General features: G+C 39.7%; 1 protein-coding gene and 1 non-coding gene across 5 annotated transcripts in view; one reads left to right on the top strand and one right to left on the bottom strand.

The window, feature by feature from the left end:
* OXR1 (oxidation resistance 1) overlaps positions 1-13,186 on the bottom strand; it is a 261,917-nt gene that overhangs the window by 204,160 nt on the left and 44,571 nt on the right. The window lies entirely within an intron of this gene.
* TRNAL-CAG (transfer RNA leucine (anticodon CAG)) lies at positions 6,248-6,330 on the top strand. Its single transcript has one exon. It is a non-coding gene; the product is annotated as a tRNA-Leu (tRNA).

Below are 13,186 nucleotides of genomic sequence, written 5' to 3' on the forward strand. Positions count from 1 at the left end.
GCCTTCAGGCTTCACCAATTACTGATGCTCCTCATGGACCTTCTACCTGCTCTGCACTGCAGATATTTGTGCAGCACAGTGGCTCTGAGGCACACAATAAATTGGTACCTTCTGCTTGTTATATCTGCAAGAAGCAAAACACTAAGGAGTTTAGCAGACATTTATGCTCCCCAAAATAGCCAGGACTGATTCACATTTACCCTGACTCACATAAGTTATCACAATCACATTACTTTCAGCAAAAACATCAGTAAAAAGGAATTTGTGTCAGGGCCACAAGCAAAGAACTATTCCATTACAGCATGCCTGTGCTGGGAAGTTGTTAACAACTTCAGCAATTCCCTTAGGAAATGTCAACAGCAGCACCAGAAAAAAGCAAACATATTTGTTTGTCTAAATATTAAGAAGAGCCTGAAACAGTTTCTAAAATGTCAACAAGAAAACCACACTCCAAATGATTTCTTTTTGTTGCAAACATAAATAATTCTTATGTTAGTTTGGAAAGCAGTCGATGGGGAGTCAGCCTGGGTACCAGAGTGAAGCAGATATTCCTCTTCGCAGTATGCAAGGAACATATTAATCATGCAAATAGAAAGACTTCTGAGGGAAGGTAAAAAAGATACTACGTCTCTTTGGGATAAGAAAAGTAAATATGCAAATGTCATGCTTTTGGAAAAAGAGGGAAGTCTAAGGGATGGCTAATATTTGACAGCTACTGTGTTACTGTTTCCTGTACACAGTGAAGGGTGAAGTATCTTGTACTTAATGTATTTCTTATTTCTTCTACATACTGCATAACACAGTCATAAGACTCTAGTATTGACAGTTGCACTAACAAAACCCACTTTCCAAATATACAACGCTCTTAAGAAACCTTCCACATTTTATAATATGCTAATCATAATTCTTTAGTGTTATTACATAATAGATATGATATAACGTCATTGTTATTCTCATTATCTTTACTGTGTGATAATTAGCAGTGCTGCACTCAATGTTTTTTATTGCAAATAGACCAACATAAAGTCAGCTGGAGGTTCATTCCCTTTGCACCTCAGAAAAAACATTTACCTGTGTATCCAAGAGCAAGTGGCTGCTGATCCCACCCATGCCATCTGGAGAGAAGAGGAAGGCTGCAGTGTTCAAAAGGAGGTAGCAAGCACAACTAACATCAAGTACCAACAGGCCTGGGATTTACTCTTTGCATAGAATTTTAGTAAGTAGGAAGTGGCTTTATGACATGGAAATAGAAACCAAGCCACAGTCAGGTACGGTCTTTTATTCAAAGCTTGTTTATTACCCTGCAAAACATCTGGAAGAGACTATCACCTGCAACACTAGATAATCCCATATGGTTCTCCCTTCTCCAGCTAGCACAAGGCAAGCCCTTCTTGAGCTCTCCCTTCACTAAATCCTCTGTTAGCTACATCCAGCTCTCCACAGCCAGGTCTACCAGCCAAACTCTCTATAGCCCTGTTTAAGCTAAAACTTCTTTACTATCTCAGCCTTCCTGGAAACTACCAAGAGAGGACACAGGGCCTCTACCACAGGTTACATGATAAACTACTTTTGTCGCTGGTTTTTCCACTTGAGAATAGGGGATACACAACATCTGATTAATTCGTCATAATTGTCAAGACTCCTTCCAGTTCAATAGTTAGTTTGCAATTGCCTTTATAAATAAGGACAGAACTTTAATAGAGTATAAATGTGCAGCTGTGCTTCAAATATTTTAGGAACTTGCCATATAAAAATGAAGTCCCAGTTAACAATAAAATAGAGTTATTCTGTCACTGTAAGTTTCCTCGCTTATCACATCTCCAATGCTTTACAGGTTCTTTTCTTTTCTCACTTTTCCTAACAAGCACAAGGATATTTTTCAACGCCGAACACTTGAGCTGGAAGCTGAAAGTCAGGTTAGATGCTTACTCATCAATTAGTAATTAGGATTTTGCAGGTCAAGTTCTGCCCCAGTGTCAGCTATCAAGTTACCTTTTACTGCAGCCATGTTAAATACAAACTCCCATCCATACCCTGTACTGATAATCATAAATGTAACTACTTCCATCCGTGGGAGCTGATGGTTACTAGACAGAAAGAGGACAGGCTGGGAACAGAACTGAGCTCAGCTCTACATTTGAATGTGTTCTAGTTAAAACAGACAGGAAATCCACTGACTACCCTCACAGCTCTTAATGCCTTACCTTAAGCAGGAACAAAAGCACACACCCATGACTTTTGTGAATAGAAGACATGAGACATAAAGACATGAAGACATAAAGACATAAAGAAATACATAAAGACAGTCCTATAATTTTGTTTTGAAGAACTCCTCAATTTCACTTGGAGTTTATAGTATTAAAAAAATATATATTCCAACTCAACAGGCAGCAATCACAGAGCAATGAGTTCTTCAGATGGTGCTCCTGTTCCTGGTGAAGAGTGATTTGTGAGGAAAGAGAAGCTGATACTTGGCGTCCATATCAAGGGGATAGAAGGAATCCTACCTCTCCTGCCTCACACATTGATGCCGCTGGATCCTGCTGATAACATCTGCTCCGAGGCATCTTCTCTTATTATGACAGTGCAGACATGCTATGCCAGCCTTCTCTAGTATTCCTAATCTCCTATAAACACCATATGGTTCCACACATTTAATCTGCTTTGTATCTCCAAATGGAAGATGTTATTTGGGGAATTTAAGGGAATGTACTTAATTCAAAGGAGGTTTATGAGCATTCTTGCTTGTAAGGTGTTTTGAGGCTGAGTTATCTAATAAGAAAGGCCCATTAAATTGAGTAAGATGATTCTCAACATACTTTGAGTAGAGTAAGATGATTACTGTTTTTTCTCAGTTAGACCCCTCAGATCTCTAATTCGCACTGGAACAGAGGGAATTTGCCCAGGAAGAAGCCTCTATTACTATTCCTATTACTATTCAACATGACTTGAAGGTCTGCTGCAAAGACAGCTGGCAACTGAGACAACAAGGTTCTAAAGCAGAGCATTCTCATTTCCAGGCTATATTCTCTTTCTGCTACTGATGTAAATATATTTTTCAAATAAATGAGCAATTCTGGTCCCTAAAAATTACATGGGACAGGAAGAGAGCTTCCCACCTTCTTGACAACATTTTGAGTCTATGCATCTCTGTATCTCTCTTTGTGCAACCAAAAAAGACCTGACAACAGGATTAGAGATACCTGTAAAGTCAAGCACATCTACTTTTGCAGAACTACAGGCAAAATGTGAAGTTATAAGAATAGTGAAAAGGCACCATTCTTTGAAGTCAAGTCTCCATTTAACAACATTTAATCTCATTATCACCCATATAACATGTTCCATTTTCTCTTTGGAAGGAGAGGAATCAGTCCCACTGGATACAGTCATTCTTTCTGAATTCTTTCAGGGCCTCAGGGAGATACCTGAAACATAAGGAGGAAAGAAACTCTCCTATTCAAATAAAGAAGAGTACAAAAGATGCTCTCACTTAGTGAGAAGCTTTACTTAAAGCAGGACAGAAACCCAAAATGTCCAAGGAAGGGCTACTGAGTAACAGGAAAGATAAGCAAAGGTGGGAGAGAGGCCTTTTATATCAAGGGATGTCGTGATGCCTTTTATCTCCAGTACTGGGGATACTGGACCCAGCATTTAAATACATCAACTGCTGCTGTACACTGACAGCAGTGCAAATCACTGTTTATCACTAGCATAAAGCAAATATGAGAGACTATCAACAGCAACACCTTTTCTGAAGAGTTTCTTCTTCACCTTCTATCATCGGAACATGTACGCCGGAACCAGTACAGAAAACTCTTTCAATGGGTAATACCAATGCACTTTACATTTCAGGGACTTTCTTTTTAATGGATTCAGCAGACGCATCTGCTGAAGCCCATCCACAACCTCCAGCCTCAAGTCTGATGGGTCTGGATGTTTGATGGACAGGCAGCTACGTAAGTCTGTGCCAAAGCATTTGGGGAATACATACATCTTTTTAAATATGACAGTTTTATTGAGGTTTTCAGTTCACTTTCTAGAGCTCAATTCAGTCAGTACGGCAACTGCATACCAAGTACTACTACATTTTGACCAGCAAGTCAGGCAGATCTGCAGATTTTTAGGGAATAGAACTATATGCTACAGAGCATTAGCTCTGTAGTTAATGAAGTTCTGGGCCAAAAAATGCTCACTGTTAAGGGAAAGTCATGCAGGAGTAGGCTTGAGCAGATTCTTCACCAAGGTCACAGTATGTTTGGTATGCACTTAGTTCTGCTTTCCTGTGTGATATACCAGTCTGGAAGCCAATGGGTAATGTTATCTTTATGACTTAGACTTGATTTAAATTAAGACCTTTTTAATTAATTCCCAGTAATTCAAGACACATTCAGTCAGCTTTACATCACCAATATGTCTTGAAGTAGGGAACACAAGGTTTCAGAGCTGCTGGCTGAAGACCCAGACAGCTCTGTGCTAACAGCAGAAAGAGTGTAGGCTGCAACTGCTGCGCGTTCTGGAGTTACTACATTATGAGTAGACTCTGATGGTCAAACTTCTGCCATCTGTATTTCTGCTTATTGGACTCAGCCCATCTTGCTATATACCAAAGCTAGAGAAAGTCTATTTCTGTTCAGCCTACCAGCTATTGTTTAGAAAAAACCAACCACCCAATTAAACAAACAGCACAATAAGACTCTTATTTCAGCACATATAAACATGTTTTGTGACCTTTCCAAGGCCCTGTTTCTATAGAATTTAAATATATTATTAATTCTAATATGAGAAAATTGCACCTTCCAGTAAGTCAATCAAGATTGCTAAAATGCATTATAGCACAACTCCTGACTCCCAACCTAACAAGAAGCAAAACATTTCCAGTATGTTACAAGAATATTGGTTACACAGGCTTGTCTTTTCATTCTGCTAGGCTTCAGACAAGACTGCTTGTTGCCTTAGAATGAGTAAAGGATAAAGGTGCAAAGGTTCAGGACACATTACAGCAAATCCATGATACAGCGCTGATACTCTCAATTCACAAGCATTGTTACATAAAATTGTTCAAAATTAAGGCACATAGTTGTAGAATCACAAAAGAGTTTAGGTTTGAGGGGACCTTTAGCACTTACCTGCTCTAAAGTCTTGCTCAAAGCAAAGTCACCTTTGAAGATAGAACTGACTCTGAAGTCAGGACGAGAGAGAGCCTTGTCCAGCCAACTCTTGTGTTTCCAAGGAAGGACACGGCCAGTAGGTCAAGATAAGTCACTATTTCCCTCAACTCAGCACCCATGAGATGGCACCAAAGTATTGGGCCCAGAACTTTGGGGCCCCCAGTGCAAGAAAGACACTGACAAACTGGAGCCAGAAGAATTGGATTCTTCACACAGAAGCAACAGTATCAAATATAACCAGTACCAAATTTTGGCCAATCTAGTAGAGACAGTCTCCTTTTTTTGTAATTGGAAAATATTGCTTCTTAAAGTTCTAAGGAAATACTATATAATTTAATATAAATTATTTAGTTTGTATTAAATTCATATTTAATATAAATTTAATAATTTCTATTAAAAATAAAAATAGTTTATTTGCCATTTTTGACAGTCAGTTCCTGGTTGTCCCATTTCAATTTTTCTTTTAGTAGTAAGTTTATATTCCAAACAGAGACAATGCACTTTAACCTGATGCTTCCAAACAAGCACACCTCTTGCTTTTCATATTTACTTTTACTCCCAAATCCTAACCAATTTTGTATATTTAGAGGTTCCTACATTCAGCTTTCAAGCACATGAATTTTTTTGAAAAACACCTTCAGCAAGGAGACATACAATTTGTTTCATTGTCACAGTCTCCTTTCAAATATCAGAAAACTCTTACCATGAATAACTTGTACATATCTCAGGGGGATTTTCATAGACGTTACAGGAAACAAATCAGCCTTAAGCAATGTCCTCGTGAAACATACGGCATGCCACATTTTTATTAATTTCCATACAGCTTCAAATGTCTGCTTCATGGCATATGTAATAGACATGTGAAAGTACCCGCTTCTTTCTCAACACACTAACACTCAGAGAATGCAACAGCTGCACGTATAAATAAACATCAGTTATTATGGTTACCAGAGAGTCAACGTAAAACGTTTTCATTTGGAATATTTTTTAACACCCGCTGTGTGTAGAAAAGCAATTTTGCATCAGTAAAAATATCTACAAATACACAGTGACGAAGCCGTTAATGCTTTGACACGTAGGTCAGGATGGCCGAGCGGTCTAAGGCGCTGCGTTCAGGTCGCAGTCTCCCCTGGAGGCGTGGGTTCGAATCCCACTTCTGACAGCTCTATTTTGGGGCTGCGACTGAGGTCTTTGGCTTTGTCTACTTTGGAAAAAGGCCGAGAAAAGAGTTAATCGCACCGCACAGCTTCCTGAGGAGGGAAAGGGGACGTGGTGCCGTTCTCATCGCCCTGGTATCCACTGACAGGAGGTGCAGGAATGGTTAAAAGGTGTGTCAGGAGAGGTTCAGACTGTACACGAGGAAGCACTTCTTCACTGAAAAGGCAATAAAGAACTGGAACAGGCTTCCCATGCAGGTGGTCGATGCCCCAAGCCTGTCACTGTTTTAGAGGCTTTTGGACAATCCACTTAAATATTTGCTTTAACATTTGATCAGCCCCATATTGGCCAGGCAGTTGATGATCATTGCAGCTACCTGCCAACTGAACTTTCTATTCTATTCTGTTCTATTCTAAAATTTTAAAATGGTGTCTTAAATTAAAATGGAAAACCCTATTGTTTCAGCTTAAAGCAGGGAGCAGTTCATAGTGGGGTGGGGCTTCGCTTGCTCTCCACCACCAGGGCTGCACCAGCCCCCCACCTTCCCTGCACCAGCTCTGACAACGGACTGCCAGGCACCTCACCTCTGCAGTGAGAAACGTTAGTGCCCCAAGACTGGGCTTCCGCTGCCTTAGAGAGGTAGCACCCACTTGCCAGGCAATCACCTGCAGTTATGGCACCTGCTTAATTGGTAGGGGGAGGGGAGTGAGCAAAGGGGAGCATAAAAAGGAGAAGGCAAAACTTCCCTCTCACCTTCTTTTGCCAGAGGTGAGTTGTTTTGGGTCCAGATGTTTTCTAAAACTACAGCTTCCAGCTTAATGTTTTTTGGGGGTTTGGTTTTGGTTTTTTTTGTTTTTTAGATGCTTTTTTCTTACTTTTACTTGCTGTCCAAAATACTCTGGATATTGCTTTGTGTTCTTCATTTTTTTTAATTTAAAAGCCTTTCAAAAGCAGATGAACTAATTAAATTTTCATGTTATATATTTAGCGTTAAATACACATTAAGTGAAATTCTAGAATATAAAATATTTCTGAGAAGCAAGATCACAATCAACAGTCACAAGAACATTTTTCCCATAAATGAAGTGGAAGACTAGGACTTTTAGTTAATGTTAAATATACAGCACTGCAAACACTCAGCAGACATACAGTAATGACCTCTGAAAACACATGACGCTAAATCATTAAAAATGAGCAGCTAAAATGGGTGAATGAATGAATTACTCCAGGGGAAGAAACAAATTGAGACAGTGTTTTAATGATGTGATAATAACATAAACTCTGACAAAGGTAACTAATTCCTTTCATCTGCAAACACTACTAAACAGTCCTTGAGTAGAGTGCTTACCTGCACAAAATACTTCTCTACCACACCTTGTATAGAGAAGATTTATATGTGGTTTTCTCCAGGACTTAATCCATGGGGGTGATGTTAATCCATTCATTCTCACTAGGCAAGCAGCACTACAGGCTGTCAACATATGCAGACATGCTTTCATCTCCTGAACTGTTAAATTGTTTAATTCCACATTCCTGACAGCAATTCTACCAGCACTGGAATTATGAGAGCTGCACATTTTCCTGCTATGAACACACAGAAAATCGAACATGTCTGAATCTGCCAAACACATCAAAATCGACAGGCAGCCACCTAAATCAGTAACCCTGAACTCTGGACGCAGAGCTGGATGGTCTTCCTGTGGGATCCATTTTGGACAAAACCTGATATCAACATCAAGTCCCACCAACACAATTTACAATAGTAAATATACTAATATTATCTACTTTATAGATGCATCAAATCAGTATTATTAGAAGTAATTTGTTATAAACTAAGAGTGTAGACTCTTCCTAAAGTAGAGATATACATAGATATACATATAAACCATTAAATTATTATATGTCAGAAGATAGACAGTAACTTTAAGGTCTTGAACCTCCTAAGATTAATTTCAATTATAATATGAATATTGAGATTGTGTGAATCAGAACAGGTGCACCTACAGTATGAGATGGTTTAAGCATCCTAGAAAACTGCAAATGAGAAGACCATTAAATAATTATGCATTCAAATACCTATTCAGGACTGTAGCTTTTTCCTACAATCCCTTCCTGATCCTACTTTGATCCCCACTGAGCGGCTTACATGGGGGGCAAATAGAGGGAGAGCTACATAGGGCTCCAGCCACAATTCAAGATAAAAAAATCCCTAATTCCAGTGGCAGTTCACAAGTTACTTCAGTGGTCCTAGGATTCATTCCGTGATGTAAATCGTCTGTGAAACAGCAGCAACGTTACAGATGCACAGAGCCACGGGATAAAAACTCTGCAGCCTAGAACTCTTCATAGTTTGTAGTTAAAAGCATTTCCCTTCTAGTAACACATTGTAATGGGTAAATTATATATATATACAGATAAGATTTAATTTGGATTTTCAATATAATCACAAAATAAAACATAGTATTATTCCAAGACAAGTCTTCTGTAATTACAAACTCTAGGAATGAACAAAATTAAAGAGGGAGAGGGAGGGTTAAATTCCAGGCCATCATAAACAGAGACCATAGGACTTCATTAAGAAATCTCTGTATAAAGTTCAATTTCTTATTCTGAAGCAGATCATTTTTCCTGAATAAAAGGCCTAAACAGAACAGAATAATCTGTCAAATCCTTCATTATTGTTATGTATGTAACAGTAATTTTCAAAACTATTGGCAAAACACAGAGAAAGGGACAGAACTGACATAAATTAATTCTGTGAAGATAAGTCTCTTCCTAGAAATCTGCTTTCAGAACCTTTCACAAGATGGACTAGACAGAATCTAGAGAGGTATTAGAAGGAGAGAAAAACAACCACTTAAAAAAATCTGATTATCAGCATATATATATGGCATTTCAAAATCTCCTGCTGATATCTGCATATATCTCTTTTATATACAAGCTACTTAGCGAGGCTAGGAAACTCTTCACATGAATATGCCCAGCTCTGTAGTCAATTTAAAACTAAAATAATCATATTAGCTAGACAAGCTCTTCAGACTTAAACAACTTTCATTATTAAAGGAAGCACATGATCAGCTTTTTCTGAGATAGAAACTGCATATATCTTAGCCATTGCTGGTCACAAGGATTGACACCAAACTCTCGACATTTGCATGTGCTGTGGATATTTCATGTGAGAATATGTCACAAGGTGAGAAGTACAGAAAAACAAAGAGCTCGGATTTTTTTCTCCCTATGGCATGGCACAGGAGGCGGCGCTTCTGGTAAATAAGATCCAGAGGATGGCAAACGTTTTCTTTTTTTCTTTGTCTCTCTCTTTCTCTCTCTCTCTCTCTTTTTTTTTTTTTTTTTTTTTTTTTTTTTTTTAAGAGAGGGACGATACACTTTTTCAAACAAATGTATTTCAGGGTGCCAGTGCAAACGGGAGGTAAAAGCCACAGAAAGCTGTTGTGCTTTACCAAAGGCTAGTCTGCTTTATGGAAGCCTCTATTAAACACAACCTTTAAATTAATAAGGAATAAGGATTCCCATGCAGCTCCAGTCAAAGTTGTATATATGAGCAGAGCCCTTATTGACCAGAAGGGGAAAGAACAGAGGCAGACCCCCCACTCTATGTGAAATCCCCTTGAAAGAGTTTCAGGGAAATAGATAATTTTATGGGCAAGCTGGGACTCTACCATTCCCACTACTGCACCATCCTACATGTGAGGATATTGCCACATAAAACTTATTCTTTCAGATAAAATTTTTTCTCACAAACAAATGGTTATCAGCAAACCTACCTCATCCTGGTTTTCTGAATGTTGCTTCTGACTAGGGGAGAATACAGCACAGCAGAGACCTTCTCATATGCTCATCACAGAGCATAATGGATACCCAGATCTGATCTGATCTTGCCATTCAGCATGAGACACTGAACGACTGAAATTGATGGAAACTACTTCCAGTATTTCTCCCCTGACACCAAAGCCACACTTCACTTTGAAAAGATTTAGACGAAGTTCGGACAAGTATATGCTAAGTATGTGGACACTGAGAGAGTTTTGAGATATCTCATTACTTCTACTGCTCATTAGTGGATAGGAAAGTATATTTTCAACACTTTGTGGTTTTCAAAGTTGTATTTTAAAACCAAAGTAGAAAGAATAATCAGGATACCACAGCTCACCTGCCCCTCTTGTCACTGAAGCAAGCCTATACTGACAGTTCAAAGCATGTCTGAATTTGCATTTATCTTACCCAGAAACAATCCATTACCAGCTGCTAATGATCTTTTTTTTTTTTGCCCTAAAGAATCTACCTTGAAAGGAATCTACCTGGGGTTCCATGCTGTTCACAGTTATTAAAACATGAAAATTGGACTAACTCTGTTAAAGGACATTGATGGTTAACTCTGATGTTAATTAAATACCAGCTTTATGAACTGGAACCAACTTGGACAATGCAAGTCAATCGTTGTATTAAAGACGATGCATGCAGCAGCTCAGTACAAGCATCCTGGATCTCTACTGGCATAAGTCATACTGCAGAGGGGCAGGCCTAAAGGGCAGTTTTGACATGAGGAAACACAGGTGTCTGGAAAGTGAAAGTAGCACAGAGCTGTTTCTGATAGCATTGAGACCCTTGTGACCCTTGTGACAGCAAGAGGCAAAAAGCTACCTGCCACAAGCCATCTGGATTTCCTTGAGACAAACACAGAATAAGGGGCATTTTCTGCTGCTAGTGCTCTCCATAAAAAATTATTGGATAAAACAGTAATTTTTGGTAGGTGTGCCTGTCCTTAAGCCAGTCTTGCTACATTTGCAAAAGCCACATTCCCCTTTCAAAGGTAATCCTGTCTTTTTACTGTCAGCCAAACTACTATTTGTTTGCTGCTAGAAATAGTAACCCTTATCTCAGAGTGGTAACGTCACACTCATGTTTAACTGGAATTAACTTATTTTCCTGTTCTTTCAGTTCTAGTTCCAGTGTTAGTGCTAGGCTCTGGCATCTCCCACTCTCCCCAGCACAGCACAGCACAGCATTAGTTGGATGGTCCCCATTGCTGCTGCACAGCTACACAGACTCCTCATCAAAGCACCCAGGATCTTCAATGTCTCTGCAAAGCGGAGGCCCATCAGCCTTACATCATAGAACTGAAAAGAAAACAAAACCTCATGAAAAATCTCAGTATTGGGACTCTCCCTGGGCTGCCCTGCCTCAATCACAGGTGTAGCTGCATTGCTTCCTCTCCTAAATAATGTGTCCGCCATAGTTAAACTTACTCCTTATCTGCAGTCTAGCCCAATATCCTCTTAACACATGCAAGAACATCCCTGCTGGATCAGACCAATGGTCAGCCCAGCTCAGCATCCTCTGGGATGGTGGCCAAGACCAGCCCAGAGACAGAAATCAATACAGACAGAGGTAATCAGAAGGACAAACACTAGGACAAAGCTTCATTGCTTCCAGAAATTTGGGGTTCAAAGGTTTCTTAGTGTAGAGGTATTTATTTGTTTCACAGCCTGCAAGAGGGTCGCTTGGGCTGGTGAGGCCTCTTGGGACCCTCCCCACTCAGAGCCAGCTCAGCTGCAGCAGATTGCTCAGGGCCACAGCCAGTTTTGATTGTCTGCCAGGACAGAGACCATACAATCTTGTGACAAACTCTTTCAGTGTTTAACCACCTTCCCATTAAAAAAGTGGGGTTTGGACATTTTCTGAAAGTTTCAGCATTCACATTTAACATTCCAGAGCCTGCCTGTGCACTGCCTGAGGAACTGTGTGCAAGCTAGTGTATGGGTAAGGGCAAGGTACCTCATGTTCTCCTACACTCTGAACAGGACCATTGCTCTACCTTAAGGTGAAGCTATGATTTTATAAAGGTTTTAAGACCATAGCAAAGGTTTTAAGACCACAACATTCATTACTTTAATTGGAATACTCTAAGATCCATAATTTTTCTTGTTTCTGGACTTTCCCTATGTTGTTCATAAGGATTCCTGTCTTTGTCATGAGTTATGGAGGCATCTAGCATTACTCCATAGTACCCAGAGAAACAAGATCATTCTGTTTACAGCTAGTTTATCATAATAAATGCCAAGATATTTCTCATCTCTCACAGTAATAAAAGTCAGGTAAAATGCAATGATTTGCCAAAAAGTAAATAACCTTTTAATGCCATCTTCAGTTCTTCGAACTACTCTCATAGCTATTTTGCTCTTACTGTGCATCTGTTGCATTTATTTCTCCCCTTGCCAGGAGACTCCCCATCTACTATATACATTTGAAAGAAGATATAGGTTAAGAAGGAAGCTTTACCTATTCCAGTTTTCAGACTCACATTTTTGTAACAACAGCAGGAATAGAGAAAGATATTAGAACAGAATTATAGAATAGTTTGGGTTGGAAGGGCCATCTAGTTCCAATCCCCCTGCCATGGGCAGGGACACTTCCCACTAAACCAATCCCAGTCGGCCTGGCCTTGAACACTTCCAAATACCCACAACTTCTCTGGATAACCTGGTCCATGGTTTCAACATCTTCACAGCAAGGAATTTCTTCCTAATATCTAATCTAAACCTACCCCCTGCCAGTTTAAATACTTACCCCTTGCTCTACCACTATGCAGCCTTGTAAAAAGCCCCTCTCCAGCTCTTCCACAGCCACTCTTTAGGGGGGTGCTATGAGGTCTCCCAGGAGCCTTCTCTTTTCCAGGCTGAACAGCCCCCAGTTCTCTCAGTCTGACTTCATGGGAGAGGTATTCCAGCCTTCTGACCATCTTTGCTTCTCTTCTCTGGACTTGTTCCAACAGGTTAATTTCCTTTGTGTGTTGGGGACCCCAGGGCTGGACACAACATTCCAGGTGGGATCTCGCAAGA

The sequence above is a fragment of the Chamaea fasciata genome, unplaced genomic scaffold, assembly GCF_029207755.1.
Source record: "Chamaea fasciata isolate MVZ Bird 193981 ecotype frontalis unplaced genomic scaffold, bChaFas1.0.hap1 SCAF_1, whole genome shotgun sequence".
Taxonomy (NCBI): Eukaryota; Metazoa; Chordata; class Aves; order Passeriformes; family Sylviidae; genus Chamaea; species Chamaea fasciata.